Below are 20,105 nucleotides of genomic sequence, written 5' to 3'. Positions count from 1 at the left end.
GAAAATCATAATAAACTTAAATATGGAATTAGTAATCTTACCAAATCCTAATATAAAATCAATTAAAGTTACTAGAAGTTGAAAGCAAAACTAATATTCCACTACAGGAAAATCACCCAAAACACGCGGTTTTTTCCGGCGGTTTGGGTGAAAAAACCGGCGGTATTTGAATATACCGGCGGCTTTGCGGCAGGAATAGAACCGCCAGAAAAAATGGCGTAGGAAACTATCTGCCGGCAGTTTTTACCGACGGCTTAATTAGCCGACGAATTTCTGGCGGCCTATACCGCTGGTTATTCCATGGCTTTGTACCGGCGGTGTTCCGGCCAATGTACCACCGGTCAGGTTACCGACGGCGTACCGGCGGTCCTTCAATGACTGCTAACCGGCGGCTATGGCGGCCGGCGTGAGTTACATTAACCGCCGGGAAGCGTCGGTAAACTGCCGGTAAAACACCGGCGGTCAGACCGCCGGTCGTAATAGTGGTCTAGACCGCCCGGCTTCAATGGATAACCACCGGCTGCCGTCGAGCAATCGCCGGCATAATACTGGCGGTTTAACAAATTTTTTGGCGGCTTTTGAAAATCCGTCCGGTATCGTAGTTTCCGGCGGCCAAACCTCCAGGTGGCCGCTGGAAAACTGTAGCTCCTGCAAAAACAAAATTGACAGCCTCCCCTCTATATGAAGGAGGTTCACCCTAGATTCTAAAACTTGCACAGAATATAATATATAACAAGATTTGGGCAACACGCCGCTATATTCAATCAACTATCACAATTATATACATAGGCAAAACCAAACAAAATATTAAATATAAACAAAATTAATATGTTCAACCATAAAACATAAGTTCACAAGTTCAGAATTTCACAAATTCACATAGTTACAATAAACATAAGTCACAAGTTCAGAAATTCACAAAGTCACAATTCTACTCCTCAGCTGTATCCTAGCTGTCTTGAGATGTTCGTCACTATCGGTAGTATCGACGGTCCGGTAACCGCCGGTCACGACCGCCGGAAATCGGCTATTTTCCTGTAGTGCAACCTCCAGCAAATTTCCACCCAGCTACCGATAGTTGCCAGACTTTATCAAGACCTTCGTCGGACCACTGCCCGACCATTAATAATAGCCAGACTTCAGAGATTACATTCACCAAGTTATTGCCAATCGGGTGATCCATAGATTCCATAAACAAGGAAAAAACAAATTGATTACCAAAACTTCTAGTAGTAGGAAATTAGATAAGGTTAACAACCATAACATTATTATTACCCTCAATAACCACAATATGAGAAGCATTAGTAGAAGAGGGAAAAAACACCATGAGAAGCTAGCAATATTGTTGTTACTATTATTCTTTTCCTCAATAGCCACAATATCCATAACATTAATAGTAAGCAATACATTTAATGTCATAGCATTGTCATCTATAATGCTCTAGCTCATTATTCAGACATTGCAATGTTGGCCACTTAAAAATTTAAGGAAAAATTAGTGTCTCGGTGGATCCAAGGCAAATGCCGCAATGTTGCATAGTTCCGCAGTGTTAGAAATCCATGTCATACCACACGTCAAAGCATCAATCATTACAACTCCATAATGCCATATTGCAATTTCAAGCTCTGAAATACTCAACATTTTTGGTTCCATGGAGGATCACTTATCAAAATGAGGAGCTATGCTGACTCAGCTAAATGGCACATTGATTCAACTATTAACTATGCCAGTTCATCATAGTGCTGCAACGGTGAAAGTTTAAGTAATTTATTAGACCTAATAGATTAGGCCCAAGGCTAACAAAGAGGGGGGTAAATTGATAACTTAAAAAAAATCTCTCAAATTTTAGAAAACAATTTTAAGATATATAACACTGATAGATTTTCATAAAAGATTTTTCAACTATAAGAAAATAAAAGTGCAGAAAATAAAGAAGCAGTAAAAAGTAAATAGTAGATGAACACCAAATTTTATAGTGGTTCAGTCCAACTAGACTTACGTCAACTCCCTGAAGACTCCTTCCTCAAAAATTGCACTAAATCAAAGTGACTCTTATTTTACTCCCACAATAAGGTGGAGAAACCATGATAACAATCTTTCTTTCACCAAACTGGTAAGGTAGAGTATCGACATATGGCAGAGTACCAACATCCTTTCTCACTCTTCTGGAGATGGCAAAGTACGAAAGTCCTTTCTCACCCTCTTGGTGATGGCATAGTACTAATGTCTTTTCTCACCCTCCTGGTGATGGCAGAGTACCAACATCTTTTCTCACCCTCCTGGTGAAGGTAGAGTACCAACATACTTTCTCACTCTCCTGGTGATGGTAGAGTACCAACTTCCTTTTTCACCTTTCTAGTGATGGTAGATTATAGTGATTTTCTTTGAAAGTCTTCTCTCAAAAGCCTTCAAGGAAGTAGGGAAAAACTTGATTAATAAATAATAGATCCTTACCTTTGGGAAACCTTATGAATCCTCTCATAAATTCAACTCAAAAGATCTCTTAGTCATCACTCCTAAAACACTCTCCCAAATACTCTCCTTTTAAACTATTGAAAGAAATTTGCAGCAATAATTTTAGAAGATTATATGTGATAGTTTTTAGGACCTTTATATATGAAAGATAAGAAAAAATCATCCAGAAAACTAAAAATTTCAAGTTCAACGAATTCAGATCATACAGTATGATTATACTTTGTATGCATGAATAGTTTAAAAATCTATTTATGATCTTGTACTAACCTGATTTTATACTTTATTAGTCGTCTGTAAAAACTGATATCATACAGTATAAATAGTTCAAAATGGAACAAATTTGTTTGGCACGATTCTGTATGAACCCAATTTATATACTGTGAATGATTTATACAAAACATATATCGTATAGTATGAACTGTTTAAATAAATCATGGTTTATTTTGTACGAATGTGGATGATCCCAATTAGTACTCTATAAGTTGTCTATACAAACCCAACATCATACAGTACAATCAATCAAAAATTTATAGGATCATTTTGGACGAACTGGTATGTATCCAATTCCTACTCTGTGAGTCGTCTGTATGAACTTAGCATCGTACAATATGATTTTATCAAAAATTGATGAGTTCATTTTAAATGAACTGGTATGCAACCATATTATACTTTGTGAGTTTTCTGTACAAAACATTATCGTACAGTATGAATAGTATAAAAAGCTTCTTATGCATGATTTGATTAACTTCATTTTGGAGGAACAACTATGATAAATCATCCTATATGACAAGAAAATCATACAATATGATTAGTTTTAAAGTTTGAAGTTTTGACTCACTCCACTAGTGTGTGTGTGCATACTTATCTAATTTCAATCACACTATCTCAGACTCAATAAAAATAGAAAAGTTATAGACTCTATTACATGAAACCCTAATCTAATTTGTCTTGAAGTCTTCGACATTTTAGAGTGTGATTTCCTTGAAAATTTTAGTACATACAAATAATACAAAGAACATATATCCAATGTATGTTAGGGGAAACAGTAATATAACAATATTATTCTTGTATCATCAAAAACTCACATGATTTAAAACTTAATCAAGAAATCTAAGTTGTAATAATCTCTCCCTTTTTTATGATGGCAAAATAATTATTATTTGAGTTAACACTTAAGGTAATTTTTCTCCTAACCACCCCTTCAATGAATAAGCAATTTGAAAATAAAGGGATTACAATGAAAATTAAAACCACAACAAATTAAAAAGATTCAAAACCACCTTAAAACACACATAATACGAAAGGAACAAAAACAAACATACACAATACAAAACACACAAAATACAAACATCACATAAGTCACACAAAAATAATCTTACAAACATCAAACACAAAAATAATCATACACAAATTAACTAATTAATCATACACACATAATACAACATCGAACAATAACTAATGACTCCCCCTTTTGACAACAACAAAAAGGGAAGTACCTCTTGAAAAGATAAGTTTCTATTAATAAATCAAATAGATAATGAAGAAGAATATTTTAAACTATTTGCAAAAATAACATTAACAACCTAATGCGAAAAAGAAAGTCTAATATTTTAAACCAAAGAACAATTAAGATAAGAAAAGTCAATCAGGTTCACTGTTTATTCTAGACATATCTAATAAAAATAATTATTACAAAAATGTTAAAATAAAGATTAACTAGTTTCTAATTCAATAGTGGAGATTATTGTTGATTATATAGATTTGTATAAGAGATAAAAAGATAAAGGAAAAAATTGTATGAACCTTTCGATTGGTGACATTGCGCATCCTTTCAATATTTGTGGCACACTTTGTGCATCTTTTTAGTTTTGGCTAATTTAATGCTTCCTTTTACTTTGGCAAATATTGCACATCTTTTTTATTTTTTGGCACATTTTATGCATCTTTTCAATCCTAGCACACTTTGTGCATCATTTTACATTTTTGATCTTTTCAATATCAATAAATCTTAAAATAAATTCTAATAATTAATAAAAATAAACACATCGAAGAAGAAATAAAATAAAAATAAAACATCCATTTTGCAATAATTATAGCTAAATAATATTTGTCTATAAGAACATGAAGATGATCTTCTAATCTATACCCAACCATAATTTAATTTAAAATTTTAATAAATTAAATTTTACGAGAAAATTAGTTTATAGAGCAAAGTATTTTAAAATTTTATTCTAGAGATCAGCTATATTTGATTATTCTATAAAAATTTAAACAATTTAAGAAGAACAATTTCATCATAATACAAAACATCATTTCATTTAATACTTATAACACATACAACCAATACGTCATATCAGAAAAGGAAGAACCACAATATAGAGAAATAAACATATAAAATCAAAAGAAACATCTCAAAAAATACAAAATCTAAACAACAAGTACAATAAAGAAGTAAAAACTAAAATCTCGAGGGACTCTGATCTGGAGGTGGCTGAGGGGTGAACATCATAAAGTAATTATTTATCGTAGCTACTTACGTGTTGACAGAGTTAAATTTTCCTCTAATCCACCCCATATTTTTATTGTACCTAGAATCCTACTAATTTAGGTGATCCTCAATTTGATCAAAATAATGTTCAAAATGAGATTATAATCTATCAAAATACTGGACCATTTCTTAATAGAAATTCTAATCAGGTTCAAGAGTAGGTGCAGGTGTTGGAGTAGGAGCTCCATCTTCTCCCTCAAATTATTCTCCCTCATATCCTTGATCTCAATTAAAAAGTGCACGATAAAAGCATCGATAAAGTAAATAGGAAGTTGAGTAGGAGGATCAGAATGGATTAGGTTGTACTTATTTTTCAAAATGTAGGCAACAAATATCCTAAAGCCACATTTTTCTTTCTCATATTATGAGGAAGTCTAATATCAAAAAGCTTATAGATATAGTCCATAATCAGATAGGCTTCTCTTCTATAGGAGTGTTAATCATGATAAGGTATGTGACTGTAGATAATAAAGGAGTCAAGTTTATATGATCACCAGCTTTAGGTATAATAGAAGTTCTCAAAACATGCTGGATGATCCTAACATTTTGGTTTAGGGTGTACAAATAGGAAAGGTGATTAACTTGAGCTATACATCTAAGTGTTTGATTAATTTCAGACTAGTTAAAATTAGATCTAGATGTCATAGTATGCACCCTAACCCCTTCAGTTCTAAGATGAAGAAAGTTGCCTAAATCTTTCTCGGATATTTCTACTTATTGCTTAAAGACATATGAGGTCATCCTAGTGTGATCTTTATTCACTCTCATGTTTGTAAGGAAAAGATGAAATGTGTTATGATGATAGGCATAAATTAGGGTGAGGATAAAAGAGAATTGAGTTGAGGTAAAAAGAGGCATAAGTGAAAAGTTAATGTCTCTTTGAATTAAGAGACGAGATGGGGTAATTTTAGCTTCAAAATAATGACCATAGACTTCCTCATTATCTTTATAAAGAAACTTCTCATCGATTCTACTAGAACGAGATTAAGATGCTTCTGAAGTACGGGAGCTTACTACTATTGGCCATTTCTAGAGTAATGACACAAGATGGTTTAAGATTGAAGATGATTATGAAGAAAAAGCATCAAATACTTTTAAATTTAAAGAAAAATGACCTATCATACAAAACAAAAGTTTGATCATATGTACGATTTTAAAATTGTACGGGACAAAGATAATTTCGTATATATGATTGGAAACAGCAAAGATGAAATGACTTTTTGTAAATTATTATTCCTAAGGAGTCATTTTTTATAGGCCTTTTGACCAAACAATCATATAGATGAACATCTATTCATCTAGGATGTTCAGAATAATAATGGTTGTATTTGGCGATTAGGTTCATTCACATGAGAAACTGATAACAAGATCGCACAAACAAAATAGAATTTTATACGTATAATCTGATAAAAATAATTGAACTTAGAAAATGTCCCCAATCATACAAATGAAAAATAACTGATTGAACTGATGATGACAACATTGTACAATATGATATGCATTAAAATCTAAGTTTTGTGTCCTCAACTCAGAAAAAAAAATCATGTACAGTCTATAAAATTTGTACAATACAAAAAAGTTTATAAATAGTGAAATAAAACAAAATTCAAGACATGATAAATAAAAACTCTATTCGAAAACAACTCACATAAGATCTATGACAAGCAACAATGAAAACAAAAACAACAATAATACTAATGAAAAAAAAACACAAACTAGAGAAAAAAACAACATCTGACAAACAAACAAAGAAACAAAATAAACACATCAATTCATAACAAATCCAATTTACAGAAATTTAATTTTAAGCATTAAGATCAGTCACGCCTAATATGTTTCTTAAGGTGCTAAACTTTTCAAAAGCCATTGGTTTTGTAAAAATATCTACAAGTTGATTCTTAGTAGCAATATGGTGTAATTTAATTTCTCCTTTAGCCACATGATCTCTAATAAAGTGATATCCTATATCTGTATGGTTGGTTCTAGAATGTTGAATATGATTCTTTAAAATGCATATGGCACTTGTATTATCACGAAAATTGGAATAGTTCCAATAAATTTCCTAAATTAATTTGTTATTATTTTAACCAAAGAACCTATGCCACACAACTACCTAAGGCAATGCATTATGCTTTAATAGTAGAAAACACTAATGAATTCTATTTTCTATTAGACGAAGAAATTGAAGAGTTTCCAATGAATTGACAAGTTCTAAAAATATTTTTTCGATCAACCCTACATCCTATAAATTTTGAATTAGAATATCTAATGATTTCAAATGAATAACTGTTCTTAGGATACAAAATTCCTATTTTTTGAGTTCCCAAAAGATATCTTAAGATTCTTTTAACAGCAGTTAAATGTGATTCCTTTGAATCAGCTTAAAATCTAGCATACAAACAAACACTAAACATGATATCTAGTCTGCTAGCAATTAAATAAAGTAAAGATCAAATTATTCATTTAAATTTCTTTTGATCAATAGATTTTCCCTTAGAGTCCTTATCTTATTGCACTAGGGAACTCATTGGTGGACTCACTGGTTTAGCACTATCTATTTTATATTTCTTGAGGATATCCTTAATATACTTTGACTGATTGAGAAATGTTCCATCCTCCTGTTCTATGCTAAAACTAAGAAAATAGTTTAAGTCTCTTATCAAACTCGTTTTAATTTTACTACTCATTATTTTTGAAAAATCATCATATAGATTTTATTGGTGAATCCAAATAAGATATCATCAATATATATTTGAACAATGAGTATATCATCTCTTACCCTTTTTAAGAAAAGATGGGTGTCCACACTTCCTTTAATAAATAACCTTTCTAGTAGGAAAGTGCTTAGACTCTCATACCAAGCCCTAGGTGTCTATTTTAATTCATATAATGCCTTTTTCAAATTAAACATGTGATTATGGAATTTTGAATTTTTAAAACCTGGAGGTTGCTTAATATAAACATTCTCTTATATCACCCCATAAAGAAAGACACCCTTAACATATATTTAAAAAATTTTAAAACCTTTAAAACAGGCAAAGGGTAGTAATACCCTTATCGATTCAAGTCTGGCTACAGGGGTAAAAGTTTCTTCAAAATCAATTTATTCTATTTGATTATACCTCTTAGACACTAATATTGCCTTATTTCTAACCACTACACCTAAATCATTTATTTAATTTTTGAATACTCACCCAATTCCAACAACACTTTGATCTTCAAGCCTTTTAATCAATTCTTAAATAACAAATTGATTTGATTCTTCTTGCATGACCAAAATCTAAAAATCATTAGAAAGTGTTTGATTTATATTAGTGGGCTCAATCATTGATATAAAAGCTGAGTGGTTCACTTCTTTGCTAAGACCATATATAGTTTTAGCACCCTCACTTAATTCACCTAAAATCAATTCTTTAGGGCGACTCTTAGAAAATTTTAATTCTCTAGGCAAAATATTTTCTATTCTAACATTTCTTCCAAATTTGTCTTTCCAATTCCTTGGGAGATATCTTCAATATAATCTTCCTCCATCATTTGCTCTTCTGAAATACTATATTCATCAAAAACTACATGTGTTGTCTCCTCAACTATCAAAATTCTCTTGTTAAAAAACCCTATAGGATTTACCAACACTAGAATATCCTAGAAAAACTCCTTCATTATATTTAGGATTAAATTTTCCTAAGGAGTTTCATCATTATTATGAATGAACACCTTACATCCAAAAACATGCAAATGTAAAAGATTAGGTGCTCTCCCCTTAAGAAGTTCATAGTATGTCTTATTCAACTTGGATCTAATATTCATCCTATTCATAACTTAATAAGTCGTACTAATCACTTCAGCCCAAAAATATTTTAGAAGTAAATATTCAGCCAACATGGCTCTAAGGGTTTCTATTAAAGTTCTATTTTTTCTTTCAACAACCCAATTTTGTTGAGGGTCCTAGGTTGCTACAAGTTGTGATTAATTCCTTTCTTTTTATAAAAATCTATATTTTTTTTATTTTCAAACTCTCCTCCATTATTACATTGAATTGATAAAATTTCACACACTAGCTTTCTCTGAATTCAAGTAGAAAAATTTTTAAATTCATCAAATGATACAATCTTATATGATACGAATTTGACCCAAGTGAATCTTTAAAAATCACCAATGATTACATACCTAAAAACTTTACCTCCTAGACTTACAGTGCTAACTCGTCCAACAAGATCTATGTGAATGATTTCTAGTGGTGTGCTAGTTAATTCTAAGATCTTTAATTGAATCAAAGGAGGACTTCACTTATTTTTCTAATTGGCATACATCACACATGTGATTCTTAATAAAGTCTAGTTTGGGTATCCCTCTAATAAATTTTTTCTGGGTAATTTCCTAAGATTTTTCATGCTTGCATGACATAGTCTTCTATGTCATAACCATGATTTATTAGTGATTATTTTGAGATTAAAAGAATTAGAATATTTAATGAAACTTAAATAAAACATGTATACATTATTTATCTTTTTTACATGCAACACATCAATTTCATTTTGGCTTATAATACAGCTTGTAGGAAAAACATTAACATTATAACCCTTACCACAAAGCTGACTAATATTTAACAAGTTATACTTTAAGCCTTCAACCATTAACACATTTTTTATACAAAATTATTTTTATTACCAATCATACCTATCCCTACCACTTTCCTTATGGTGATATCTCCCAATATCACTTTACCTCCATTTCTGACTTCCAGTGATATGAGTTAAGTTGTGTCTCCAGCCATATACTTTGAACATCCGCTGTCTAGGTACCAAATGCTCTCACAAGGACTTGTATGAGAGAATTTCTACAAAATTATCAAATATTAGACTTGGGAACCATATGAATTTCGGTTCACCCCTTTGTAATGAAATTCTAGATGCATGACTGATATGTTGTATTTTATACATCTTAGGTCTCCATACTGGATGTGTTTTACTATGAATTATACAAGTGTGAGAGATATGACCAATCATTCCACATGAAAAATATTTAACTCCAGGAAAAAGATTTACCAATCTATGTGAGTTATACTATCTTTTCCTAGGTTTTAAAATTGTATGCTTCTAATCAGGATTAGAGAATTATTCAAATATAGGGGGTATCTTGTTTTCCTTTAAAGATTTTATTTTTTTTTTTTCTTTTAAAAAAGCATTTGGACTTTCTAGGATGGCATTTTTAACTTTTAACTTATGTTCTCTTTGATTTGATTCATCTATATACTCCTTACATTCATTCTCAAGTTCAATATAAGATGCTTTCAATAAATCATGATTCTTATTTAAATCATAAAATTCGTCCAATAATGTTATGTGGTTGCTATAAATATATGTGTTATCGTTCCTAAGGATTTCATGCTCTTTTTATAAATTTAAATATTTTATGTTCAGTTTGGCATACAATTTTTTGAGTTTCTTATATGTAATATGGATTTTCTCAGAAACTTCAAATAACTTGTCAAAGATAAATTGCATACCTCTTCTTGACCTGACTGATCAAGTTTGTCTGCCATTAAGAACAAGTTTGTGACTTTCTCTGCTGCTTCTATTTTTTAGGAGTCTGAAGCTGACTTAGCCCAAAAAGCTCTCTGTAGTATTTTCTTTCCCTTTCTAACATTGGTTTTCTCCTCAACATTCTCTTGCTAGGATTAGTTTTGAGATTTAGGTAATTAGATTTAATATATCCAGGCTTCCTGCATTCAAAACAAATTATGACATTAGAAACTTTTGTATTTTTGTGGAACTTACCCTTATTCCACTACTTCTGTCTCCTTTGATTTCTTCTTAAAAAACTTTTGAATTGCCTCATCATTAGTGCATTATCTTCTTCATCCTCATGCTGTGACTAATCACTTTCCAAGTCATCCACTTTAAACATAATGTTTTTCTACTTCTGCTTGTCATCCGTATCAATCTGTCTTTGAGTTACTCCTTGCTTATAAGCAATCAGTGATCCAAGCAGATTGTTAATAGAATGAATCGTTAGGTCTTTTAACTCAGTTATGGCAACTATTTTTGCATCAAAAGTGGTAGGTAAATAACATAGAATTTTATTAACTTTTTTAGAATTCGTTAGTTCCTTACCTAAAGAATGCAATGAGATGACTATCTGTGTAAAATGAGTATACATGTCAGTGATTGATTCATTCGATTTTATGCAAAATAGTTAACATTCATATAATAGAATGTTCAATTTGGATTATTTCACCTCATTTATTTGTGCATACATTATGCAAAGTCTATCCCAAATTTATTTTCCAATTTTACAGGTTGAAACACGCATTAAGTCCTCATATTTCATGGCACAAAAAAATTTGTTTAAGCATTTAACTTTTAACTGAGCTAGTTCTTTTGCCTCTACTGTACAATCAGTAAATGGTGTTTCAGTCCTAATGCCATCAACAAGTCTAGTGAGTCTACTATAGCCTTCATGTACTAAAATTTACATGCGATAGTCAAGTGATTAAAAAAAAAGTAGACATATGAGTTTTCAAAAAGTTGAATGGAATGTTATTAAATGGTAGTGGTCTAATGATCGAATATCCTTTAAGAGTGTAACAGTTTCAAAAAGTAGTCATGATCATTTTTAAAAACTTGTCTAAATCTTAATTTTTGAAAATAGGCTCTGATACCACTTGAAAGTTTGGGTAGATTGTTAGACCTAACATAATTAACCCAATGCTAACCAAGAGGGGGGTGAATTGGTAGTTTAAAAAATCTTCTCAAAATTTAGAAAATCATTTTAAGATATATAATATAATGATAGATTTTCATAAAAAAATTTTCACACACAGAAAATTAAAAGTGCAGAACATAAAATGCAGTAAAGAGTAAAGAACATATGAATACCAAATTTTATAGTTGTTCGGTCCAACTAGACCTACATCCACTCCCTGAAGACTCCTTCAGGTATTACACTAAATCAAAGTGACTCTCCTTTTGCTCCCATAATAAGATGGAGAAGCCCTTACAATAACCTCTCTTCCACTAACCCGATGCGACAAAGTACTGATGTCCATTCATACCCTCTTGGTGATAGTAGAGTACCTACATCCTTTCTCACCCTCCTAGTGATGGCAGAGAACCAATGTCCTTTCTCACGCTTCTAATAATAGCATAGTACCAATATCCTTTCTCACCCTCCTAGTGGCAGTAAAGTACCAACATCTTTTCTCACCCTCCTTACCATGGCAAAGTACCAAGATCCTTCTCACCCTCCTTCTGATGGCAGAGTACCAACATCCTTCTTCACCTTTCTGGTAACGATAGAGTACAGTGATCTTTATTGAAAGACTTATCTAAAAAGCCTTCAAGGAAGTAGGGAGAAACTTGAAGAATAAATAAGAGATCCTTAACATTTTGCAACCTTATGAACCCCCTCACAAATTCCTCTCAAAAGATCTCTCAATCTTCACTCCTAAAACACTCTCCCAAACACTCTCCTTTTCCACTCTTGAAAGAAGTTTGCAGTAATAACTCTAGATGATTGTAGGTGACACCCTTATATATGAAAGATAACAAAAATCATCTAGAAAACTTAAAATTTCAAGTTGAACGAATTCAAAATGTACAATAAGATTATACTTCATATATATAAATAGTTCAATAAATCTATATATATCTTGTACAAACCTAATTTCATACTCTGTCACTCATCTATATGAACTGACATCGTATAGTAGGAATAGTTCAAAACTGAACAAATTTGTTTGATACCATTTTGTACAAAACCAATTCGTATACTATGAATCATCTATATAAACAATATATAATACAATATAAATTATTTAAATAAATCATGTCTCATTTTGTATGAATGTGGACGATCCCCTTTCGTACTATGTGAGTCATCTGTATGAACCCAACATAATACAATATGATGAGATAAAAAATTTATGGGATCATTTTGGACAAACTAGTATGCACCCATTTTGTATTTTATGATTCATTTGTATAAACTTAGCATCGTATAATATATCAGATCAAAAAGTGATGAGTTCATTTGGGATGAACTAGTACTTACCCATTTTGTACGCTATGAGTCATCTGTAAGAAACATTATCTTACAGTACGAATAGTATAAAAAATTTCCCATGAATGATTTGATTAACTTTATTTTTTAGGAACTACTATGAAAAATCATCGAGTATGATTAGAAAATCATACAGTATAATTAGTTTTAAAATTTAAAGTTTTGACTCACTCCCCTAGTGTGTGTGTACTTGGTTACCTAATTACAATCACATTATCTCAAACTCAAGAAAATTAGAAATATTATAGACTCCATTAAAATCCTAATATAATATCTCTTAAAGTCTTTGACATTCTAGAGTATGATTTCTCTAAAAAAATTAGTACAAACAAAGAACATATATCCAATGCATGTTATGAGAAATAATAATAATAATAATAATATTTTAGTATCATCAAAAACTCACAAGATATAAAACTTAATCTCAAAATCTAAGTTGCAACAAGCAGAACACGTGTAATAGTGCTCATACAATAGTTCATTTTATAATGTTGCAACACCAACACTCTGAGCATCATGACGCTTGAGACCATTTCTGCATTTATTATAACAGTTTTTCAATTCTTTTATTATAGATTTTTGTCATCTTTAGTGGACTCTTTTATTATTGAGTGTAATTCTTTAACTTTACCTTAGAGTAAGGTCTAAGAAAGGCTAGAGAAGGATAATTGTATTGTGTAAGCGAATTCTCTTATTGGAGGAAGAATGAGTGTGAAGATTATCTATTAATCCTTCTCTCTAAAATTTCTATTGTATCTTTTTCTTATATAAATGAAATGAGTATGTGTTTACTTTTGGTATTATCCATGTTTGGCTAAATATTTGAGTTTTGGTCTGATGATGTAAATTCATAGCAACTACTAATGTAGACTTTTATGCCTTGAAATAATTTATAATTTTTTTCAATAACTCATATTCTTAATTTAATGTATATAATGGCCATGTGTGTAGGTAATATCTAGTATGATATATTACATACACAAAGAAGTATTAGAATAAATATGAAAATTGAAATGGAATTTTGGTAGACCTAGACATTTTTTTAGAATTACAAATTGCATTAGAAGAAGAACTAATTACAAGCTGTAAAAGGGCTCACATTCCTTCTTTAACAAACTAGATAAAGGAAAAGGAATGTCACCAAAAGAAAAACTATCAAAAAAGAAACTATCTTCTAAAGCCAAAGTAGCACATAAATCAACTACTTTGTTACATTCTCTATGAACATGGTGGAAGATCACCTTATTAAAATCATTTAAAATAATTAATCCTTTATACACCAAGCATCAATTTGCCACTTTGCTTTATTCAAAGAATCTTGAATAAAGTTTATGATGTTGAAGTTATCACCTTCAATTATTACTCCTTCGCTATCCATCATCCAACTTTGAATGAATTTCCTTATAGTTAAAACAACTACCATCTCAAGTTGTGCCACATCCTAATGAATTTTTTCCCCAAAAGCAAGCAATTGTCTTCCTTTATGATCTCTAAACAAACCTCCAATTCCAGCAAGGCTTGATTCCAAAAGGGATGCATCCACATTGATTTTAATCCAACCTAGCGGTGGAGGATGCCAAACATTTTTAAACTCCCAAAGGAGATTAACACCCCAGCTATCTAGTATTGGATATGGATGCAACATGGCTGTAGACAAAACATTTGCTGCAACTATTAAATTTGCAAGAGTAGGCTTTTCGTGTACCAAATTAATTCTATTCTTCCACGATAGAAAAACTGTATTACAATACAATTTTACCATATTAGAAGAATAAGTTGAAAGACTTCTAAGTTCTCGTAGACAACCTTCCCATGATTGAAATGTAGGAATGTTAAAACCCCAATTTCTTATCTTTAAAATAATCTCAATCAAGGATTTACAATGAACCACAATATGAGGGTAACTTTCCACTTCTTGATAACCTCTTATGTTGATATAGTTGCTACTTAGTTTTTGCATGTTTGATATTTTTGCAACTTATATGTTTTTGATGATTTTAAATATTATTATTTGGATTATTATTTATCTTAACATATTTTGGAAGAATTGTTTTGCTCTTTTGTGTACTAACATTTTAGAAAAATCATACTCCAGATTATTGAAGACTTCAAATCAATATCAGTTTAGAGTTTATTATAATTGAAGTCTATATTTTCCATTTTATTGAGTCTCAGAGAGTGTGATTGTAATTGACTAACTTAGCACATACACACTGGGGGAGAGTTTTAAAAGTCACATTTTTAAACTGATCATACTGTTGCAACCCATGACCCTGAGTTTGAGATTTTGATGATGACAAATAATGTCGTTTGAATTATCTATTCATTGAATATTATTTTGTTTACTATTGTCTGTGAGTACTAACATTTCAGGAAGATCGAAAGCTACTCAGGATGACAGGAAGACTCAAGAATGGGTAGATTAGGAGTATGAGTCTGCAATGTATTTTGTTGTTTATTTTATTTTTATTTTCTTGAGTCTGGCCACAAAATGTATAAAAGTATGAGCAACCATGCATACACACAGGGGGAGAGTGTTTTTAAATGAAAAAATTAGAGTTCTTCTTTCTCTGTAGATTGTACTGTATAATATTATTTTGTACCGTACGATCAGAGCTTTGTAGGACGATTCTGTAAACAGATTGTACCATACGAATGTAATCGTACTGTACAATATGTTCAAATCAAAAACCCTAGCCATCGTTTTAACTTAAGTAAGTTATTTTACGCCGCTCGTACTATACGAACACCTTCATACTGTATGATTTATTTTAAATACTTACTTAATTTAACCCGTAATTAGTGCAAGAAATCCAGGCTTAATTATAATTTGAACATCATACTATATGAACCCATTCGTACAATACGATGAACAGAGATGAATTATAATCGTCGCTAAGATCATCCTGGATGATCACTTTGGTTTTGTCTCATCGTACTGTACGATGTTAATCGTACCATACGATGAACAGAGATGATGTTTGATCATCCCGGATATCATCCTGTACGAACAGTATTGTTATGGATCATACCGTACGATTTAAAATCGTACTATACGAAGTTTTTTGAACTGCTCGTACCACTTCGTACCAGGACGAAGTCTATTTATACATATCGTACTGTACGATTAGAAACCGTACTTAATGATATTTACGGCTACTTTTGAAATCTCAGGGATTTTCGAGCCCATTTTTATGTATAAAACTTGTCATATTTTGAAGTGTGTGAATTAGATAGATGAGAACATGGTTAGAGAGGGATTCTGAGGGAGAGAGCTCTTGAGAAGTTCTTTAGGGTTTGAGAGAGGAGGAGAAGGTGAGTGTTGTGAGGAGAAGAAGATATGAGGGAGATCACACGGTTGCTCCGAACTTGTTGCATCTTGTTCCTCCTGTGGCCCTAGAAGAATTTGTGGGAGGATCTCCAAGGGGAAAGGCTCTTCTACATCCATGACCTCGAGGTACTCTTCCTTCTCCAGGAGGGAGAAAAACGAGAAGGTTCTCTACCTTCGCCAGGAGGGTGAAAACAGAGTTTGACACTCCGCCACACCGAGTTGGTGAAAGGGAGTATTATAAGGGCTTCTCCGCCTTACCAAGGGGGGCAAAAGGAGAACTATTGCTTGTAGTGAAATACCCAGAGTAGAGGACTCCGGGGAGTGGACGTAGGTCATGGTTTGACCGAACCACTATAAAAATCTCGGTGTGCCCTTTCCTTATTGTCTTTTATTACTGCGTGCATTTTATTTTTCAATATTTTCTTGGAAAAATTTGTGGAAAAAAGTTGTTTAAATTTTCATGTTAAAATTTTAAAACATCAAAAAAATTAGAACTCCTGCTTAGGTTTTAACTATTGTCAAAAAGTTTTCACAATTCACCCCCCCTCTTGTCCATCTAGTAATTTCAAATCAAAGTGCAAAAAAATAAAGGCAGAAATAAAACAAAGAAATATCACACTAGATTTATAGTGGTTCGGTCAAACCTTGACCTACGTCCACTCCTCGGAGGCACCCTTCGAGTATTGCACTAACTAAGTGTCTCTCCTTTAGCTCTCATAGCTAGGCAGAGAAGCCTTTACAATAGACTCTTTTTCACCAACCCTGATGCGGCAGAGAACCAACTCCTTTGCTTCCTCCTGAAGCGGCAGAGAACCTGGGCCATTTGCTGAAGTAGACCTCCCAAGAACCTCTCAAGGAAGAAATATGAATAATGGAGAAGACGACTTGGAACCTTGCTTGGAGCAACCTTTATGAACTCTCTCACAAACTCCCCCTCACAAGTTCCTCTCTCTCTCTCTCTCCCCCTCTCCCTAGGCTTTCTCAGGTCAAGAAAGCAACACTAAAGGTTTTAAGCATGAGAAAAATTCAATCCTTTAAATATAATTTCAAGAACCAACATTATCATCCATGATGATATTTCTATTATCCTGTATGATCAGTACAAATTAAGCTCAATCAGCCTGGACAACATGGGATGATCAGAAGAAATTTTATTCACATCATCTAGGATGATAAAATATCATCATGTACGATTAGTTCAAATCATAGATTATCAGCTAGACAATCACTTTGAAAGGAGTTTTGGATGATACAAAATTAGCTTGATTGTCCGGGCTGATCTCACGGTCATCCCGGACGATTAGTTCAAAACTGAGAAAAATCATCCAGAATATTGCTCTGAATATGAGCTAGCCGATGTTGATCATCCAGGAGAAAACAAGGGTTTTTAAACTGATCATCCCGGATGATCCTGCAATCGTCCATGATGATGTGATCGTATTAATCAAGCCTTAATTTCTTTCCTTAATTACCAAATTAATTTAGGCATAATTGTGTTGAATCATCCCGGATGATGTAATGGATCGTCCTAGCCGATGTCCAAAAATAAATTTTACCTAAATAGATTTGGCGACTAATTCTTTCTAATTTGAGCTTATTATCCTGGCTGATACAAGGATCGTCCAGGATGATGTGCTTAATGACGGTTGCCTTAATCTGAATGCCCTAATTAGGCTTTCTATTTTTAGTCGGATTATCCTGGATGATATGAAAATCCTCCAGGATGATGTATTCAAAATAGAAAATAATAGAAAAAACCTCAAGTGTGTGTGTGCAAGGTTACTAAGCATCAGGAACCACTTTTATAATGGACTCAAGAAAGAAAAAACTACAAACTAACTCAAACTAAATCTACGCAATCTTGAGCTGGCTTGAGTTGCACTCGATCTTATGATTCTAAAAAGTTAGTAGGCAAGGCAGTCACAGACAATTATGAATGTTTTCTATCATCAAAAGTCTAATCCATAAACTTAGATTTGCAACAGTATTGTACGAACCCAGTTCGTACATGACTTCCAGAGAACGAAATTGTGAGGTCCCATTTTGTCCTGACATTTTATTCAGACGAATTTGAAAATTTTTATAACTAATCATATCGGATGATGACATCATCTTCTGCATGCCATCTAGAGTACAAAATTGTGGGGTTCCCTTTCATACCGACGAAATCAAAAAATTTTCTAACTATTCGTACCGAACGAACATGGTTCGTACTAGATGATGATCATGTACGAAATGATTTCATTCCTATTCACAATAGGTTCGTATGCAACCATTTTTGAATTATTCATATGTATGAACTCTGATCGTACTGTGTGATCGTGGATGCTCAAAATTGAAAAATTCAGTTTTCTAGACAATTTTTCGTGTCTTTTATATAAAAGGTCCACTAAAATTGATGTAAAAAGTCTTGTCTTCATAATTTTTTAAGAGAAATTGAAATATAAAGTGTGAGAGAGTGTTTGAGAGAGATTTCTTACAAGTGGAGTGTGAAGGTTTTACAAGATTACTCAAAGGTAATGATCTCTTTGTAATTTTGGTTATCACTCTTCCTCTTGTCTTCCTAGATTGTTTGTGTGAAGATCTTTGAAGAAGATATGATACTCTGCAAACACTTGGAGGGTGTGAAATGATGAAGGTTCTATGCCTATACTTGGAGGGTGTAAAAGGACGAAGGTTCTCTACCTATACTTGGAGGGTGTAAAAGGACGATGGTTATCTGCCGACACTTGGAGAGTGTGAAAGGATGATGGTCTTTGTCGCACCGAGGATTGTTGGAAGAGAGGTTTATGTAAAGGCTTCTCCGCCTTGCTGTGGGGGCAAAAGGAGAGTCACTTTGGTAATAGTGCAATACCTGAAGAGGGAGTTTTCAGGGAGTAAATATAGGTCGTGTTTGACCAAACCACTATAAATCTTTGTGTCTTTTTAATTCTACATTTATTTACTATAAGTTATTTATCTGTGATTGAAAAATTATTTTGTAACTTTAATTAACTTACTTTAAAAATTTCAACTACTTTAAAATTTTAAATCCAAGAGAATTTTTTTAAATTACCAATTCACCCCCCCCCCCCCCCCCCCCCCCCCCCCCCCCTCCCTCTTGGTTAGCCTTGGGACAATAGCTTAGGCTTAACAACCTAATCTAGTTTCAACATATTGCATATAAATCATTATGACTTAGTTTCCTATGTTTAAGAAACTCATTTGTTAGAATGGCAAACTTGCTCATCCTCCACCAAAATAATTCAACTCGAGAGTTTAATTTCAGAATCCTTAACCACTTTGAATATTCAAAATCTCCCTCCATAGAACAACGGTTTATTAACTCTTCATATGAAAGAGCAATAATTGATCTCTCGAAATGATGATATATAGCTTCCATATGATCAGATTCAGTGATAGAATTGATAGGAACCTGCAAGATCAACGAAATAAGATCCTCATAAAAAAAACTGTTAAAGCTCCTTCACATTCCAGCTACCATCTTTTTGAGAAGAATTGGTGAAGCATTACATCTTCCAATCTCACACAATCAACAAGTGTTGGCTAAGTACAAAAGCATTAATCTAACAACCATATATCTTTTAGAACATTAATTTTCCTTCCATCTACCACTTTCCATCTCACCAATGGTTTGAGGAATTTTCCACCATCAAGCAAAATTTTCCATGCCATAGAAACTCCTCTCTT

This window comes from Dendrobium catenatum, unplaced genomic scaffold (assembly GCF_001605985.2).
Source record: "Dendrobium catenatum unplaced genomic scaffold, ASM160598v2 fragScaff_scaffold_621, whole genome shotgun sequence".
Classification (NCBI taxonomy): Eukaryota; Viridiplantae; Streptophyta; class Magnoliopsida; order Asparagales; family Orchidaceae; genus Dendrobium; species Dendrobium catenatum.
Note: the sequence above shows the minus strand (reverse complement) of the source record.